This window comes from Macaca fascicularis, chromosome 3 (genome assembly GCF_037993035.2).
Source record: "Macaca fascicularis isolate 582-1 chromosome 3, T2T-MFA8v1.1".
Classification (NCBI taxonomy): Eukaryota; Metazoa; Chordata; class Mammalia; order Primates; family Cercopithecidae; genus Macaca; species Macaca fascicularis.
In genome coordinates, this window is record NC_088377.1 from 76,938,176 (window position 1) to 76,959,579 (window position 21,404).

Sequence of the window (21,404 nt, forward strand, 5' to 3'; positions counted from 1 at the left end):
ACAATCGGTACACATGGCCATACAGAGGAAAATAGACACTGGGGACTTGAAAAAAGGGTAGGATGAGAAGGGGGTGAGGATTGAAAACTTACCCATTAGTACAATGTTCACTATTTGGGTGAAGCCCAAACCTCACCATTATACAGTATATCCATGTAACAAGCCTGCACATGCACCCCCAAATCTAAAATAAATAAACAACCAAATAAATATCTGGATTAGGAAAACAATAATGAAAATTGTACAACTTTAATGTCAATGTTGCCTTTTACCTTACTATATTATCTAGAGACATTTTCTATTAACTATTTTAAATCTTCTGTTAGAGGCTGGGCACGGTGGCTCACGCCTGTAATCCCAGCGCTTTGGGAAGCCGAGATGGGCGGATCATGAGGTCAGGAGATCAAGACCATACTGGGTAACAGGCTGAAACCCCGTCTCTACTAAAAATACCAAAAAATTAGCCAGGCGTGGTGGTGGGCGCCTGTAGTCCTAGCTTCTTGGGAGGCTGAGGCCGGAGAACGGCATGAACCTGGGAGGCAGAACTTACAGTGAGCCGAGATCGCGCCACTGCACTCCAGCTTGGGTGATAGAGCGAGACTCAATCTCAAAATAAAAATAATAATAATAATAATAATAAATATATATATATATATTAACTTTTCCCTATAACAAGAATTTTAGGATTTCTGTGATTTCTGGTTATCATTAAAATAATAATTTAGCTCCTCTCATCAACCTTTATATTTCATTAATATTCCATAAAAAGTGTTAATAATAGTTTTTTAAAGTAATTCAGATATTCAGCTATCATAGCAAAATAAAATCCTAGTCAATACTCTCCTGTCTACTTTGACTTTTTATGATGATTTTTCCTGAGAGGAACTGTTCGTGGTAATCCTGATGCCAGGAGTCTCATTCTGAATCTCCCGTGAGCATATTAGATATAATAAAATGAGAGGAAAGGACTATTTCATCTCTTAGGGGGAATTTTTAAACTAACAATAATTGTTCATGCCTCCAACACAGATTATTGGCAGCACACTGAACACTGGTTTTGAGAAAGAGAGATTCCCAAAGATGATGCTATTCAAATGACATCAGATAATCAGCCATGTCTTCCTTGGTAGGAGCTTGTTGGCAGGGAAGCATATGTTCCATATCTGTCTGCAAAGCATGAAATGAAATAACCATAGTGGGCCACAGAAGTTCTGTAAGATGTTCTGAGGGTAATTTGGAATCTGTTGGAAGGTGTAGCAGTTGGAAATCTCATCAAGATTCTTTGCAGTGGTGAAAACACGGTGAGGAAATCCTTTTAACTCTTACTGTAACTATTTTCCATAAAATAATTTTATGCTAAAATGTTGCAAAAGATAAGCAAATATTGTCAAATAAAATGTCTGTGTAATATGCTCTTTGACTTAAATAAATACCTATCAACATAAATAGGTGCATAATATTTTCTACCTGGTAATATGCAGAAAATCCGATAAAATTTTGAATTGCTGGTTATAAAACAACTAGATGAAGTCAGCATTTACAGCCACACAAGACTTTTACATAATTGAAATTGCACTGTATATACAGCTTTGAAAATGGTCTTCTCACTTGACAATATGTGGAATATATGGAGCATGAAGACTGTGCAATCTATTATCTCACCACCTGTGCTCTTAAAGCCTCTTGGTAGTGGTAATCCTTCCAGAAGGATGCAGCACATATTATTTAATCAATTTCTGTGTTCTTGAATTTTAGATTACTTCTAATATTTATAATTTCAAATGCTATGTGATTGAACACTCATATAGAAAACTTTTTGTTAATACATTCAAAAAAGTGAAATAGTTCAATTATTTTTAGAAGAAAAAAATGATTTCATAGCTAGTGACAATGGCTTTTTTTTTTTTTTTTTTTTTTTTTTTTTTTTTCCCCAGAGGGATTCTTGCTCTGTCTCCCAGGCTGGAGTGCAAAGGGAAGATGTTGGCTCACTGCAACCTCTGCCTCCCGGGTTCCAGAGATTTTCCTGCCTCAGCCTCCTGAGTAGCCGGGGTTAGAGGTACGAGGCACCATGTCGGGCTAATTTTTTTTTTTGCATTTTTACTAGAGACAGGGTTTCACCATGTTGGCCAGACTGGTCTCGAACTCCTGATCTCAAATGATCCACCCACCTCTGCCTCCCAAAGTGCTGGGATTACAGGCGTGAGCCACAGCGCCTGGCCCAGCCATTGACAATTTTTATTTTAAATCTTCCTGTTTAAACTCCTACTGAAATGGGAAAAGTTCCCTTACCCCCAGTCATAGGGCACGTGATGGAGTTGTGGCTTGCTTCTTCAGTACCCTGTTGCTCATACCCCTAGAGGGAGGATGCAGACAGGCAGGTCTTGGGGCTCCGACGCCATGGCAGCCTCCAGGGTTGAGCGTTGACGGCTCCTGAAGCCCCAGTGAGTGCATGTTACAGTGTGCCCTTTCAGCTTAGCCACCTGCAGGTGGCTTGTGTTCAACAGCTCAGTTAGACACTCTGCCTTATTGCAAGGACAGAGAACTTTCTGTATTTCAGGTTCTTGTCTTAGTGTACCCGAAAAATTGGATCACATGTGGGCTTCAAGGATGGATGTAAGGTTTTTTATTGGGTGGTGGATGGGGAGGTCTGATGGGGAATGGAGTGGGAAGGTGGTCTTCCCATGGAGTGGGGCCACCCAGCGGCCGATCTTTCCTCCAATCAAATTCCCCTCAGCCACACTCTCCTCCAACCAAATTCCCTCAGCCTCTGCGCTGTTCCAACGTGGACGGCCTGCCCGCATCTGCTGGTGTGTTCTTCTGCCAGTGTGTTCCTCTAGACATCCAGCCATTTGTGTCTGTACCCACTAGGGTCTCAGCGTTTTTATTGGCACAGGATGGAGTGGGGAGCCAGGGTGGTTCTTGGAAAAGGCAACATTTGGGTGCATAAACAGGAGGGCCTGTCCTCATCTAGGTCCGTGGACATAGGCCTGAGGGTGAAGCCATAGCCAGGGACCAACCCAACCCTTTTCTTTATCTTTTTTTTTTTTTTTTTTTTTTTTTTTTTTTTTTTTAGACAGAGCCTTGCTCTGTCGCCCAGGCTGGAGTGCAGCAGCACCATCTCGGCTCACTGTAAGCTCCACCTCCCGTGTTCACACCATTCTCCTGCCTCAGCCTCCGGAGTAGCTGGGACTTCAGGCACCCGCCACCACGCTCGGCTAATTTATTATTTATTTATTTATTTATTTTTATTTTTTGAGATGAAATCTCGCTCTGTCGCCCAGGCTGGAGTGCAGCGGCGTGATCTCGGCTCACTGCAAGCTCTGCCTCCCGGATTCATACCATACTCTTGCCTTAGCCTCCTGAGTAGCTGGGATTACAGGCGCCCGCCGCCACGCCTGGCTAATTTTTTGTATTTTTAGTAGAGACAGGATTTCACCGTGTTAGCCAGGATGGTCTTGATCTCCTGACCTCGTGATCTGCCTGCCTTGGCCTCCCAAAGTGCTGGGATTACAGGTGTGAGCCACTGCGCCCAGCCAGACCCACTCTTTTCTACCCAGAACTTCCCTGCCCTGCTTCTGTATCACTACTATCAGCATAGAGTGTATGAGAAGGGTTATTTTGCTAGAAAATCATGATTCTTACTAATTAGGACAGAAAATAAACATAGTCTTTTTAATGTAAATAACTTTGATTGCTAGTGTTTGAGAATGATGTCATCTGGCTTATATGTGCTACAATTTAAAATTATCAGGCCTTTGACTTTTTTTGTTAGAGAAAAGGAAATAATGGGAAAATCTAATATTTCCACACCCTAGTTCCCATATCACTGAGAAACTATTTTTCTATTAGGGTTGTCCTATATTTCTTACTGATGTTTGCAGATTTATATTATGTATAGAATTGCCATATCGTTCTTACCATGTTGACAGAGTTAATTTCTCCCTGAATTCTATCAAGATTACAAAGACGTTTTCAATAATGTAATTCTTTTTCCTGAAGCAAACCTGTGTATGGAAAGCTTTTCTTTATCTTTATCTTTTCATTATTTTAAATTCATTATATTTTGTTGGCTTCATGATGTCAATTTTCCCTGTTTGCTCACTTTAATAGAGTTTTAGCTAGTGCTAGAATTTACCATTAAATACCATTAAATGAGCCGATTCTAAAATTTCCCTAGGTTGCTGAGATAATTCAATCTTCCTGCTTTTTAATTTGAGATTATGATTGATGCGCACAGCTTGTAGCCAAGATTTTGGGGGCTTTGTACCTTTTACCGAGTTGATACGTTTTTGCATAGTGGGCTATCTGCTCTCCAGCCCAATAATATACTTCCTCCGCAGTGCTCTGGCTGCTTCTGAGGATCCTTGTCATATGCCCCTGCACAGATCTGCAGACCATTTCTTTGCAATCCCCCCCTCTCCATCTAAGTTACTGCTCTTCTGGAACCATCACCAGATCCCTAAAAGTGCCAGGAGATCTCTCATCTCCAAAGATTTGCACGCAAATTTGTATCCGACTGAGAACCTCTTCCTACCGCTTCTCCTGATTAAAGCGTAAAGTCACTCAACTCACTGTCAATTCTCCAATGCTGTGTTGTTTTGTTTTGTTTTTCTTATTCCAAAGTTCCAACCCAAGACTTGACTTTCTGACCCTCCTATATGTTCTCATACAACCATGTTTGTTTAATACTTTTTCCTATTTACATTTGAATTCACTGTCCTGCAAATGAGTCTTTTATGTATTTCCCACTAGTTTGGATTCTTTAAAATAGTCATTGTGTTATTCTTCTTTCTCTCTTGTACTGATGTATTAATGTGCCTGACATGTAGTAGTGTTCAATAAGTTCTTTGGGAATTACTTAATGGACATGTGCCTTATTTGGAGAGAAGGAATTTATTTTTTAGCAGTCCAGTTAGCACATTGTGTTGCAAAAAACAGTATTTACTCTAACATAATAAAGTAGAAAGTTTGCACAGTAGGGCTGCTCATGGAAGCCCTGATTTGTTCAGGGATCAGGTTTAGAAACTCTGCAGGCACATACAACATAGTAAGTACTAGGCAGTGGAGAACTTCACTGCTTCGGCCTTGGGCACTGGTGCCTTGGTTTACAGAGACAAACTGTATCCTTGGTGAATGTGCTATTCAACCTCAAAGACATTATCTGCTACTGTCTCAAAATCCTTGATATATTCCCATCACTTTTACTAGAATAAAATTTGCTGGTACTTTCTTCTCCCTTTCTATTCTGAATAGAATTATTGACCAGGTACATTACATTGGGCAAAATTGCACCCAACCTCCACAGATATCTTCTCTCTTTTTTTCTAAGAGGTGATCTATGGCATGGTTTGGATTCATGTCCCTGACCAAATCTCACATCTGAATTAAAGAAGGGGCCTAGTGGGAAGTAATTGGATCATGGGGGAAGATTTCTCCCTTGCTGTTCTTATGATAGTGAGTTCTCAGGAGATCTGATGGCTTAAAAGTGTGTGGCACTTCCCCCTTAGCTCTCTGTCTCTCTCCTGCTCTGCCATGGTAAGATATACTTGCTTCCTGATTAGGGTTCTCTAGAGGGACAGAATTAATAGGATAGATGCATATGTAGAAGGGAGTTTATTAAGGAGTATTGACTCACAATCACAAGGTGAGGTCCCACAACAGGCTGTCTGCAGACTGAGGAGCATGGAAGTCAGTCTGAGTCCCAAAGCTGAAGAGCATGGAGTCGGATGTTTGAGGGCAGGAAGCATCCAGCACAGGGGAAGATGTAGCCTGGGAGGCTAGGCCAGTCTAGTCTCTTCATGTTTTTCTACCTGTGTTATATTCTGGCTGTCCTGGCAGCTGATTAGATTATGCCCACCCACAAAAAGGGTGGGTTTGCCTTTCCCAGCCCACTGACTCAAATGTTAATCTTTTTTGGCAATACCCTCACAGACGCACCCAGGAGCAATACCTTGCATCCTTCAATCCAATCAAGTTGATACTCAGTATTAACTATCACATTTACCTTTCACCTCCTGCCATGATTGTAAGAGGCTTCCCAGCCATGCTTCCTGTACAGTCTGGAGAACTGAGAGTCCATTAAACTTCTTCTCTTCATAAATTACCCAGTCTCAAACAGTTCTTCATAGTACTGTGAGAATGGACTACTACAATCTGCTTCTAACTGCACACAGGCCATTCCTCACTTTCTGGAGCAGCCACATCTCCTTTTGCATAGATGATCTTTTTCCAACCAATGGTTATCTTGGAGAGGTTATACTTTGAGGGATGAAAGTGAGTGGCTGGTTTGGCTAAAGAGGAAGCATGTTTTTGCGGTATCATTGGACTCAAAACCATTTAGTAGGCAAAATCCTAATGTCTGTGAGTTGGGCTTCTAGTTAAGTGTAGTCTGTGCAGCAAGTTTCTTAGTTTCTGTTTTTATCACTTACTATGTGACCCTAGTGAGTTCTTTAACTTCCCGTTATTCATTGGTAAATTGAGTACTATAACAGTTCCTACCTCTGTGTTGAAAGAGGATTAAATAAGATAATGCATTTAACATAATGCCTGACATATAGTAAGAATTCCATAACTCTGAGCTAATTATAGTTTTACTACAGGAAGCATCTGGATATACATTTTCTACCATTTCTCATTATGTGTCCCCATTATATTTCCTGAGGACTGCATATAAGCCTTTATTCATGAATACATTTCAATAATTTGATGGATCACTTATTAATATTACTAGATGCAGTGGTTTCTAAATCTTTGTATATTGTCATGAATATTTCAGTGGAAATATAAGAAAATAATAAATAATAAATTTTCACCTGAGATTTGATTTAACTCTTTTTACAGCTCAACAACTACCCATTGATCATATTTAATTTACTCATGCCCCAATACTGATTTAATGTATGTATTTATGGGGGTTATTGCTATGAGGGAATTGGTGTTTCAATAAGAGTAATTCCTCATCTACTGTGTATATGATCATTTTGGTCAATGTTTACTGATGCTTTGGCTGGAACTGGTCTATGCATGGATTCATTCAATTGTTGGCACAGTTGAAAGGACTGGATTGACTGTTATTCATTCCAATAAGATTTTGCAGATGCCACTCAGGAACACACTTATAAGACAATTAGAATGAAAATCTTATCATTACTAACAATTTCCCAACCATGAGTTATACATTCGCTATTGTCACAAAATATCATTCAACTCATAACACTGTATGGAGCATCGAGCAGGCAGTAACACATCTTTACCGTACCATGGATTACTAATCAAGGAGCAATGGGGGAGTTTACTTTCATGCTCGCCTCTCTGCACTTTTCCTTCCTCTTGCCTTTCTCCAGGCTCCCCCTGTGCCCCAAGAATCTCTCTGAGAGTATTTACAAAACAAGGTCAGATGGCACCCTGTCATCAGGGACAAGCCTGCCTCATCACGTCGTCATACCAGACTGCAGGCCGCTGTGCTGAGCAGCAGGGGCCCAGCCACACCTTTCTCATTCGGACTCTAAAGGTTTAGCCATTAAACATGTATTCAGCAAACTCTTGCTTGGAAACCCTGCTTCTGAGTTATCTACTCTTTTAGAGCCACCAGTCTTCGTCGTAATTCAACATTCAGTGCTCCAATTTGAACAGTTTCCTCACCACAACATGTGTCTATACTGTCTCCTGATATCCTGCACTAACACCTCTCTATACTTAACAGATGATCTGCAAAATAAAATATCACTTGTTATATCCTGTATCTTGCATATAATTGATTAAAATTATTTCAAAATAGGCATAAAAATAATCCTTCCTTCTAATGATCAATAAAAATTAATAAGTCACTGGATTGTTTTTACTTTTCACTTTCTCTATTTTACGGTGTTTTGATATGTTACATACTTTCCTGTTAGGGAAGCAACTGCCCTTCCTGGGGTTAGCCAAGTCTTCTATACAAAGGGCCCAGACAGGAGTGCCTCTCTGGTATGCAAACTAACAGATTCAGAGCCCTACCTCTTCTATCTGGCCCTGGCACCCCAGGAGGCAATATTGCTCTGTTTAATCATGTCCGGGCCAGGTACCAGGTAACTGGAGATCGTTCTTTCAGCTTAGCGCCCACTGAAATTCTGCAAACTAGTCAGTCCTAAACTGCTCACCTGCTCTGCCTTGACTTCCCTGCAGAAATTTCAGTAATGGCCTGGCCTGGTCCTTCCCCGTGTTCCTGCCCCTCGGCCTCCTGACCAAGGTTTGTGCTTCCCTGTGTGACCTGTGAAACATGGGTGCCTGCTGTATCTAGGATGGGGGAGCATAACAAACATAGTTTTCCTGAGCTTCTGCTGTGTCTTCTCCTGTGACTGTACCTGGCTGACCTTCATATAAAAGAACAGAAAGAAGTCACCAAATTCAATCTGGGCATATCATGGACAATTTTCCTTCTACATGTCTGAGATTTATTTCCTTCTCTCTGTATCCAGTCATTTCTCCTAGAATTATCTCCTCTTCAATTTTGGCTCAGAGCAGTCCACCCAGAGCTCTCTCCTTTCAAGGACATGTTCAATGCCGGGATGAGTCATGGAGAGGAAGTGGAAGCTCAGCCTCTGTGGGCAGGACTTGGCCTTGCAGGCTCTGTAGACACCCTATGTGTGCCAATTCACATATGAATGATCTCAGGTTAGGGCTGAGGGACTTCCTCTTCAATGGACCCTGCCTGCAGCTTAGCTTTCAAGGAAAATTATAACCTGTTGGAAAAACATGAATTATTAGAAAAAAATGAATTTCACAGTATTTTTGGACTCTAAAACCTCAAGTGGGGTAAAAAGAATTTGACCTCCTACTTAACTCTAGTTTTTATAAGAAAATATAGGCATAGCATTAATTAGTTACTATGGTGTCGTATCACTTTTTCCCCTGGTCCCTTCTTTGCACTTGATTCATCCATGTAAGTGTGAATGGAGATGGCACCTCCTCGAAAATTATTTTCTTTCTCCCAAATTGTTTTTCAGCCTGAAGAAAATTCACACATAAAACAGTCAAGCTGAGAGAGTGTTTTACTTTAGGTGCAAAACTGTTACTATGTTCTGCTGAGGATCTTAAAATCACAGAAAACATTCCTTTTTTCATGAAAGACAGATTTCTAAAAATATAATGTCTTAAAAGTTTTGTTTGCCTGCAAAAATACTGTTGAGAGAAAACTATATTTAATCTCAAATAAACATAGTTTACTCAGAAATCACGTTTATTATTTTACACTTTTTATGATATTTATTTGCTGCCATCCATGTATTACAACTCAATACTAAGTTGTAAAGGAAACACATGATTCATATTTTATTATGTAAATATCTATAATTAGTAATTCTTCAGGTTTTATTTTATTGCTCCATCATTGTGAGTTACCTACTCTTACAAACAAAGGGATGAAAGCTATGCCTACTTAACCCTAGTTGTTCCAATCTTTTATCTCTAAGTAGAAATTAGAAAGTACAAGTATTTGTATGTATTTTTCACTTTGTCTTGCTCGTGCCAATTGATGACTACATTTTCTTTCCTTTTCCCAACACTGCTTGGTCTGAAGCCTTTCTCTAAAATCTTCCCTTTGTTCTGACAACCCAAACAAAAAATCAGAACAGGTAAAACTTGGCTTTGGAAATCAACAGGAATAATGTGAGATTTTCTGCCATTTCACTACCATGAGAGCAATTCCAAGTTTGAGCTACCCCAGAGACGAGCAAATTTGGCAGTTCAAAGGAAAGATAGGAGCGTCATCATTTCTGTGGTTCCCAGAACACGATTCACTAGCAGCCTAAACATATTCACACCTGAGATGGATGAGCTGCATGCTACCTGCAGAGTGGCACTTGTGTAGAATTGGAGCTGATGAAGAAAGCTTTGGGCAGATTCAGAGAGTAGGTGCCAATAAAGTTTCCATGGACTACTATGCAGACTTGTTGTTGTTGTTTACTGTGCTAAGAACTCAACATGAGATCTACTCTCTTAACACATCTCGAAGCGCAGGTGCAATGTTGTAGAGGAGATCTCTAGAAGTGATTCATCCTTCATGAAGGAAACTTTACATCCACTGTACCGCAACTCACCATTGTCCCCTCCTCTCAGCCCTTGGCAGCCACCATTCCACTCTCTGCTTCTCTGAGTCTATTTTAGATTCTCCATATAAGTGAGATCATGAAGTGTTTGTCCTTCAGTGTCTGGTTTATTTCAGTTAGCATAACATTTTCCAGGTTCATCCATGTTGTTGCAAATGGCAGGATCTCCTTCTTTTTAGAAACCAAATAGTATACACAGTTCTTTTAATATATCTTTTGAAGTATGTATACGAATGAATAGTTTATAAGTACAGATCAAAATTAGAACACACGACATACATGTTTCAGCAACATCCTGTTTCTCAGCACACTGAGACATTAGAGGAACCTGTGAGGATATTCTAAAGTTTTTTCCCACAGAGGCATCTGCCATTGCTCAGAGGTTTATATTTCATGCAATAAATCATCAAACTAATGAGCGAATTATGATTTTACTGCATAGTTTACCACACTTGTTTTTAAACTGCTATTTTTGAGACACATGAACGAGTTTATTGGCATACGTAGTTTACTGCTTATGTACAAGACTTACAATCAAAATTCTAAACTACGATTTGTTTTGAGCATTTATATTAGGCCAAGAAGAGACCCAAACTAGTAAGACTGCATTAAAGGAATATTATTAAAGGAATAACTTATAAAATGTTATGACCATTACGCATATCTGAAGTAATGGAGGTTTGTGTCAAATGTATTCATTCCTTCTCAGGTGCATTTGCTTAAACATTTCAGAAATTTCCTACATAAAAGCCAGTTTTAGAAGGTATATTCTTCAAAATCCATTAGACTATGCTACAGGAAACAATAAAATAGTTTGTAATTTCTGTTCTCAGCAATACTTAATCATGAAATTTTGGATCTAAACTTGGATTCACAGTCCCTGATTTAATTACATTTTAAATTATCCAGGAACTTGGTCATTTATAGACTAAAATTGATTTTCCTGCAAAAATGGAAAAGGCACAGCTACCTCAATGTTTATTTTGTTGCCAATTTTGTCTAGAAACAGTTCTGTTATTCTCTTCTAGGGTGGATAATATCAGCATGTATACTTAGTAGTGAAAGATACTCACCTGTGTGAAGCCTTGGACCAAAAATAACAAACGTTGACTTTATTGTTTATCTCTCTTTAAAGACTTCAGATATTATATGTGTACAATCACATTTGGAAGTTTGCAGTCATAATGTCTCCTTGCTTTTTTTTAGGATAGTAATGATTAAGTTGCAGAGTCCCTAATGATCAGGGTCTATAACTAAGTTATAAAAATAACCACAAACTTCATCTTCCAACAGTACTATGAAGTACATAGCCAAAAAGTCTTTCTGCTAAACAATATTTAGATGTGGGTCGGGTGCGGTGGCTCACGCCTGTAATCCCAGCAGTTTGGGAGGCCGAGGCGGGCGGATCACGAGGTCAGGAGTTTGAGACCAGCCTGTCCAAAATGGTGAAACCCTGTCTCTACTAAAAATACAAAAATCAGCCAGGCATGGTGGCTCACTCCTGTAGTCCTAGCTACTAGGGAGGCTGAGGCAGGAGAATCACTTGAACCCAGGAGGCAGAAGTTGCAGTGAGCCGAGATTGTGCCACTGCACTCCAGCCTGGGCAACAGAGTGAGACTCCATCTCAAAAAAAAAAAAAAAAAAATTAGATGTTATGCAAATGATGTGAAACATAGCAGAGCTTGCAAAAATGATAAGACATATATCAAAGTAGATAGGAGACTATTTGCTTATTTGTTTTTGTAATTTGATCTTGAGGTCCTTCTCTAGAGAATGGCTCTAAACCTCAGCCCTGCCCTGATAGGGCTCAAGGAATTTGTTCGTGGATGTGTATAGTGTGCCTTTCAGGGTACTTCTTTATTGCAGGAGATGGCCTAATGCTGAAGTGTGACCAGGTGTGCCTCTCACAGGAAACTTATTTATATTGGAAGATTCCTTTGTGGCTCTTGTCTGACACGTGTTGAGTTTATTCCTACGAAGACAGCCACTCTCTGAGAGAACAGGACCAGAAAAGAAATTAGGTTTTGGTGTATTGGTAAGACGAAGCCACTTGACAAAACACATGAAATAACAGAATCAGTTTAATACTCACAGATACCACACAGCAGGGGGCAGCACACCTGGAAGGCCAGTGGAAAGTGGGAGCTGTCTGGGACATATACACTGATGTACTGAGTGGAGAGCAAGAGAGAGGTGGGGGGACTTGTGAGCTGAAGCTTTTATTGGGTCCCAGGGTACGAAGCAGGTTTCCCTTGCGACATTCTGATGGGTGGATTTCAAGCAAGCAGGCATGAGTTATGTGGAGTCACGGCATGACTGAGAGATGGTCACTGCACCGTATCTGTGCAGTTCACACGGGACATGGGAATCAGCAGGACAAGTTGAGTAGGTTGTAGTGAGCTGTCCCATAAAAAGGTGGTCACCAGGAGCTGGTTGTATAAGACAGTTATCTGGATTGACGGCCTTGAGGAACTGGGGAGGGCAGAGAACTAGAAATTGTGTCAAGGGTGACTAAGCCCTGTGTCTGGTATGAGAAAGCACAACTTACAGTCAAAGAATAATGCTGAGGCAACATAAAAGTACAGGAATTCACTCAGAGATGGATACTAATATGAAACTAGACACCTGGATATCTTGAAGACAAATGCCTTCCAAAAATAAGAATTTTAGTTGTAATGAGCAAAAACACAGGGAAATAATCACCACATCCAAATACAGCTGGGACATTTTGAGGAGGCTACATCCTGCAGGCAAAGGAACAGGTGTATATCAATCAATCAATCAGCCCACCAGTCAACCAACCAAGCAAACAACCGCTCCCTTTTTCTGGGAGCAGAATGGAAATTGCCTGCTCATGTTTCTGGTTTAAGAGCTTAGACATAGAATTTTTAACTGTTGGTCTATTCTAGAATAAATCTTTAATTCAATTTTATATTAAATTTACAGTTATAAAATTTTCATGTAAAATCGTATTAAATCATAATTTCTATAAAATACTCAATGGAAAGGTTAAATATCAGAGTATACATAATTTAAAAGAGATTTGTTGAGCTGGAGAAAGGATCAAAAAAATTTCTCAGAATGCACACAAAGATATTAGGAGATGATAAATTTGAGAAATAAAAATTTCAAAAAATTCTGAGATGTGGAGGCAAGGAATAGAAGAACAGTAAACATTTACACAGATCTGCAGAAAGGAAAAATGTTATGAGAATAAAGCTTTGAAAACATAATGGTTTAGAAAGTTCTAAGATTGATGGGCTTACAGACACAGGAAGCACAACATATTTCAGTAGAATAAATAGAAAATCTATGTGAAACTGAAAAACAGTAACAGAAAATGAGAAACAGTGAGGAAGACTATTTTTAAGATAGAGAGAAAATTACAATAAATAAATATGTGAGAGCGTATATATTGGAAGTCAGAAGATAGTAGGAAAATATCTTCATTGTGTGGTAATGGAAAATAACTTTCAATTAAGAAAAGAGTAAGAAAATAATGTTTTACAAATCAGGGTAGAAGAAAGATTTTTTCAGTTTAAAAATTAATGAGAAATTTGTTTTCAAAATAATCTTAACAAAGAATTTCCAAAAACATTGTATAAGAAGTAGTAAACTTCCAGACAAAAGATTGAAATATTGGAAGCAATGAAAAATAAAATAATAAACATGTGAACAAACATAAAGAAGCATTGCACCAGGTGAGGTGGCTCATGCTTGAAATCCCCACAATTTGCTAGGCCTAGATGAAATCATTACTTGAAAGCAGGAGTTTGAGACCAGCATGGCAAACAAAGTAAGACCTTGCATCTGCAAAAATAAAACGAAATAAAATAAATTATCCTGTGTACCAGGCCATTCGTGTATTACTCTAAATAAATATCTGAGACTGGGTGATTTATAAAGAAAAGAAGTTTAATCGGCTCACAACTCTACAGGCTGTACAGGAAGCAGAGTACTAGAATCACTAGAATCTGCTCCTGGGGAGGCCTGAGAAGGCTTCCAATCATGGTGGAAGGCAAAGGGGGAGCAGGCATGTCACATGGCAAAAGCAACAGTAAGAAGCAGAGAAAGGTACCACACACTTTTAAAAGACCAGATGTCAAGAGAAAGCACTCACTATATTTCAAGGAGAGCCTTAGGGGATGGTGCTAAACCATTCATGAGAAATTCATCCCCATAATCTAATCACCTCCCACCAGTCCCACCTCCAACACTGGGGATTACATTTCAACATGAGATTTGGACGTGGCAAATGTCCAAATAAGATCATCCAGGTGAAGTGTGCCTGTAGTCCCAGCTACTTGGGAGGCTGAGGCAGGATGATCGCTTGAGTTTAGGATTTCAAGGTTGCAGTGAGCTATGATTGAGCCACTGCTCACCAACCTGGGTGATAGAGTAAGAGCCCATCTCTAATTTTAAAAAATAGAAATAAAATAAAAATGAAACAAAAATAAAAAATAAATACTGTTTTGGCCGGGCGTGGTGGCTCATACCTGTAATCCCAGCACTTTGGGAGGCCAAAGTGGGTGGATCACTTGAGGTCGGGAGTTTGAGACCAGCCTGGCCAACATGGCAAAATCCTGTCTCTACTAAAAATGCAAAAACTAGTTGGGCTTGGTGGCACATGCCTGTAGTCCCAGCTACTTGGTAGGTTGAGGCAGGAGAATCGCTTGAACCTGGGAGGCTGAGGTTGCAGTCAGCCGAGATTGTGCCACTGCACTCCAGCCCAGATGACAGAGCGAGATTCTGTCTCAAAAAATAAAATAAAATAAAATGATAAATATTGATTTATAGAACAATACATGTACATGCTAAATTTAGAAGTTAGGATAAAGATAAAATATGGAGCAACCCTATACTAAAGTGTACTGCATACCTTATACAATACTATGGTAAGTTTAACTTCTTAATAGAGAAATTAACATTTTCAGTTTAACCACTAAAACTGCAGTAATGGAGTATATAACTTCCAAAGTTGGTAGGAGGTAAAAATGGAATGAGATGCAAAACATAGTTAGCATAAAGGGAAGGAAAGTAACAATGAAAGAGGAGGATAAGGAAGGAAGAAAATAAAACAAATAAAGTAAAATACCTAAATATATTCAAGAAAAGCTGGAAAATAGGAAAACAGCTTAAAGCAAGCCATAAATAAAACAAAATATAATGAGATTCAAGTCAAGATGGCAGACTAGAAGCAGCTCTTGAACCACTCTTAGGATGAGAAAACAAGGTGGATGGTGAACACTAGCCCTGAGTAATGACTGTGAGCCAATCACCTAGGAAACATTGCAGGATCCATCAAGGCAGCAAGGGATGCAGAGGACAGAGAAGGGCAAAGCTGAGCAGCATCCCATCTAGGACCAGTGCAGAGCCAGGAGAAGCTCCCAACATGGGGAAAGAGTGAGTGAGTCACAGCCCCCAGGGGTTCACACTTTCTGCAGGGACCTACCCGAGCCTGTAAATGAGAGGAACGTCCTGAACTTCCCCAGGGCCTCTAAACTATACAGAGAGTGCCCAGAGTTTTTCAGGAGACAACACGCAATATCCATGGAGACCTCCACAGGTCTCAGACCCGGAGCAGCCTGGCACCAGTGCCATAGTCACATTAGAGGCCACAGCAGCAGTGCCCAAGAGCAGTAAATTTGCTCCACTCCCCTTCACCAGGCAAGACTCAGTGCCAGCTTCCAGTACGGTGCCCTATTTCTGCTTGAACTGTGCAGCCCAGTGCAGTCTTGTGTTCCCCCATGGAACATCTGGAAAGCAGGGTGGGCAATTCCAACTGCTCCTGTTGCTCGCAACCCCATGCCTTTTGCGGCTACCAGCACAGCAGACCCACTTCTGCCTGAACTCTGTGGGTGGGTGCAGCTCTGTGTTCCCCCTGGGAAGCACCCAGTCAGTGGATTGGGTGACCCCATCCACCTCTGCTCCTCCTAGTCTGGCAAGCCACACCAGTTGGGGATTCCCACACAATGGACCCATCTCTACCTAAACTTTCTGGGAGGTTGCAGATCCATGCTCCCTGGGAAGCACACAGATAGTGGATTGGGTGACCTCACCCACATCCACTGCTCTTAGCAGATGGGACTCGCCAGCATGGTAGCACTAGAGCAAGGGAGAGCCCTCACTCTTGAAACAATGGGAGGGATGAGGTGTCTGGATTCATGGGCTGGTGGAGGAGCAGGGTGTGCCTCCCTCCACAGGACTGGCACAGAAAGCATGGGGTCTGTCTGCCAACCACCACCCCTGCCTGCCAGAGCACCTAACCAGGGAAATGTGGGCATGGAGCCAATGATCAGAGGAGGCTCCTCCAAGGCTCAGGCGCAGTTCAGGTGAGGGGTCATCTCTCTCTTCGTCAACCACAGAGCACTACTGCCAACTGTGCCAAAACTCAAAAGAGTCATTTGGCTGAATAAAAGCCTATCTGCTGGCCAATACTCTTAAGCATCATCTACTGGATCAGAACGCCGAAACAACACCAAAACATTTTGCCAATATACAGTGCCTGTGAAAACCAAGGAAAAAACAAGGAAAACAAATAGATTCTGTACAGTGTCCTGGCCTTCTCAAAACAGCCAGAAATGAAGCCAACTGACTATACTCAACTTACATCACAGTTAAAGGAACATCAGCCCTCACACATGAGAATCAACACAAGAACTCTGGAAACTCAAAAAGCCAGAATTCCCCCTTAGAAACGAACACACTACTTCCCCAGAAATGGTTCTTAGCCACATTGAGATGTCTGAAATGACAGATATAAAGTTCAGAATCTGCATGGCAAAGAAACTCATGGAAATCAAAGAGAAAGTTGAAATCCAATCTGAGGAATCCAGTAAAACAATCCAGGAACTGAAAGACTAAATGGTTATCTTAAAAAAGAATAAAACTGAACTTCTAGAACTTGAGAATCCACTTCAAGAATTTCTCAGCCGGGTATGGTGGTTCATGCTTGTAATCCCGGCACTTTGGGAGGCCGAGGTGGGCGACTCATGAGGTCAGGGGTTCGAGACCAGCCTGGCTAACGTAGTGAAACCCCGTATCTAATAAAAATAGAAAAATTAGCCAGGCGTGGTGGCACACACCTGTAGTCCCAGCTATTCGGGAGACTGAGGTAGGAGAATCACTTGAAGGTAGAGGTTGCGGTGAGCAGATGGTGCCAATGCACTCCAGCCTGGGCGACAGAGTGAGACTCCATCTCAAAAAAAAAAAAAAAAGAATTTCTCAATACAATCAGAAGCATCCACACATCCACCGCAGAATAGATCAACCCAAAGAAAGAGTCTCAGTGCTTGAAGATCAGTTATTTGAATCAACTCAGAAAAAAACAAATAGAAAAGAAATTTAAAATATGAACAGAAATACATTATGCAGAGAGACTAAATCATATGACTCATGGGCTTTCCTGAAAGAGAAAGAAAGTAAGCAACTTGGAAAACATATCTGAGGATATAGTCCATGAAACTTTCCCCAACCTTGCTACAGATGAGGTCATACAACTTCAAAAACTACAGAGACCCCTGCAAGATACTGCACAAGATAACCATCACCAAGGCACATAGTCATCATATTCACTGAGGTCAAAAATAAAGAAAATCTTAAAGGAAGCTAGAGAGGACAGTCAGGTCACCTGTAAAGTGAACTCCATCAGGGTAGCAGCAGCCTCTCAGCAGAAACCTAACAACTCAGAAGAAACTGGGGGCCTACTTTCAGCATTCTTAGAGAAAAGAAATTCCAACCAAGAATATAACAGTCGGCCAAACTAAGCTTTAAAAGCAGAGAAATAAAATCCTTATCAGACAAGCAAGCACCAAAGGAATTCATTACCACCAGAACTTTTACAGAAAGTTCTCAAGCAAGTACTAAACATGGAAGCAAAATACTGAAACTTGCTACCTATACTCCAGCACATAGCCTACAGACAATATAAAACAATTACATAATTAAGCCTACAAAACAAACAGCCAACCACATAATGATAGGATCAAAATCTCATATGTCAATACCAACGCTGAATATAAATGGTTTAAACACCTCATTTAAAAGGCATAGAGTGTCGAGCTGGATAAAAAGAGAATACCCAAATGTCTTCTGTCTCCCAGAGATGCACCCTCACATGTAATAACACCCACAGGCTCAAAGTAAGGGGATAAAGATCTACCAAACTAACGGAAAACAAAAAAGAGCAGAAATCACTCTTCTTATATCAGAAAAAAACAGATTTTAAACCAACAACAACCAGGAAGAACAAAGAGGGGCATTACGTAATGATAATGGCTTCAAATCTATGAGGAGACTTAACTATCTTAGATATATATGCACACAACAAAGGAGTACTCAGATTCACAAAATCAGTTCTTATTGACCTAGGAAGAGACAAAGACAACCACACATTAATAGGGGGGACTTCAACACCCCAGTGACAGCGTTAGACAAATCATCAAGGCAGAAAACTGACAGTGAAATTCTGGACTTAAACTCAACACTTGAGCAATTGAATGTTATAGACACTACAGAGTATTCCATCAAACAACCACAGAGTATGTATTCTTCTCATCTGCACATGAAACATATTTTAAGAATGGCCACATGGTTGGCCATAAAGCAAGTCCCAGTGAAATTTTAAAAATCAAAATTATACTAAGCACACTCTCAGACGAAACTGGAATAAAAATAGAAATCGATACCAAGAAGATCTGTCAAAACTACACAAAAACATGAAAATTAAACATGTGCTTCTGAATAACTCTTGGGTGTACATCAAAATTAAGGCAGAAATTAAGAAAATATTTGAATGTAATGGAAATCATAGACAATTTATCAAAACGTTTGGGACATTGCTAAAGTAGAATGAAGAGATAAATTTATAGTGCTAACTGTCTTCATCAAGAGGGTAGAAATATCTCAAATTAATGACCCAACATTGCAACTAGAGAAACTAGAAGAAAATAATCCAACTTCAAAGCTAGTAGAAGAAAAGAAAAGTCTGAGAGGAACTGAATAAAATTGAAATTCAAAAGTACATACAAAATATCAGTGAAAACAAGAGTTCATTTCTCAAAAGAATAAATAGGATTGACAGACCATTAGCTAGATTAATGAATTAAGAAAAAGAAGAGAAGCTCCAAATAAGCACGAACAGAAATGACAAAGATGATGTTACAACCAATCTCACAGAAATACAAAAGGTCCTCATATACTATTATGAACACTTCTACACACACAAATTAGAAAATCTTGAGTGAAATGAAAACATTCCTAGAAACACACAACCTCCAAAGATCGAATCAGGAAGGAAGTAAAAACTTGAACAGATCAGTAACAAGTCCAGATATTGAATCAATAATAGAAAATCTACCCACAAAAAAGAGCCCTGGACAAGATATATTCACAGTCAATTTCTACCAGATGTACAAAGAAGAACTAATACCAATCCTATTGAAACTTTTGCAAGAAATCAAGAAGGAGGGATGTCTCCCTAACTCATTCTATGAAGCCAGTATCATCCTGATACCAAAATCTGGCAGAGACATGACCAAAAAGGAAATCTTTAAGCCAAAATTCCTGATAAATACACTTGGAAAAATCCTCAACAATGTACTAGAAAATCAAATCTAGTAGCACATAGAAAAGTTAATTCAACATGATCAAGTGGGATGTAAAGTTGTTTCTACATACATGAATTAACAAATGTGATTCACCATATAAACAGAATCAAAGATAAAAACTATATGATCATGTCAATAGACACTAAAAAGCCTTCACAACAAAATAAAATCCATCAATAAAATCTGCATTAAAATATCTAAAATTCAATTTTTAGATATTTGTGATGATTAGAGTCATGTGTTAGCTTGGCTAATCTATATGACCAAGTGATTTAATCAAACATTAATCTAGATATTTCTGTGAGGATACTTTGTAGGTGTGGTTAACAACCATAGTCAATTGACATACTTAAAAATCAATGATCCTATATATCTTTTTGGTTCTGTTTCTCTAGTGAGCACTGACTGATACAATTCTAACAGATCATAGTTTTATGACCCCCGTGTAAGGATCTATTTCATATAGAAGACACAGAAAAGTGTTACTCTAGGCAGCTCCTTCTTTATTTGAAGCCTTTAGAATGCACTGGCTTCTAAGAGAGATGAGTGATATGATTACATTGGGAGTATCATCCAGCCTGTTTAGGAGAAACTGAAGAAAACAGTGGCAGAGGACACTGAGAGGTAGTGAGTGGTCTAAACTTGGTGGGAAGATCATGGACAGTAAGTGGTTTGTGATAAATATTCTAGCACAATACTGTCTACTCTAATGTAACTTTCTTTCCTCAATTCATAGTAGGTTTTTAGTTTTCAGAATTACATCCTATGGTGGCTAATGTTACAGGAACATTTACAGCATTACTATTTTGGAGAGCACAACTTTGTCTGTCAATTTGCCATTCCCAGCTAATTACAAGATTGTGTAAAAAGGAGAGTAATTATCATTTACTGAGGCCCTACCATGTGCCTGGCATAGGTTATCACATTCCCCAGTGCTTTCAGAGTAGCCATTGTCCCCAGTTCCCCATTCATTAGTATTGCCAATTCAAAAGCAAAAGACAACTATGACAAATGATGGTATGTATAGGAAATATGCAGACCTCAGATTTAAGATTAGGGAAATAAAGTTGAGAATACAAACACACACATGCACACACACACATTACTTCTAATCATTTAACTTACATTTCAATATTTGTAACTGGTTGTTAATTGTGTTATCAAGAGTTTGTTTTCTCTGAATATATTAATAATATCATTCTCTTATTAGTAGAATATTTTATGTTAGAGACAATCACCTCAATTTGTTCCTGATTTTAGCTATTTAAAGAGGTTGATTTTCTTTTTTTCTAAGAAAAGTAGTTTCCTGGCACCTGAAAGTGGCTTAAGTGTTGAATAGAAATTAGTCATGGCAATTAGAAATAATTTTACTACAGATTCTATGAGAATAATGACGTTGTTTCTTGTGGCAGGAAGTCAGGGACCCTGAACAGAGGGACCAGCTGAAGCCATGGCAGAAGAACATAAATTGTGAAGATTTCATGAACATTTATTAGTTCCCCAAATTAACACTTTTATAATTTCTTATGCCTGTTTTTACTGCAATCTCTGAACATAAATTGTGAAGATTGCATGGACTCTTATCACTTCCCCAATCAATACCCTTGTGATTTCCTATGCCCGTCTTTACTTTAATCTCTTAATCCCATCATCTTCTTTGTAAACTGAGGAGGATATATGTTGCCTCAGGACCCTGTGATGATTGTGTTAA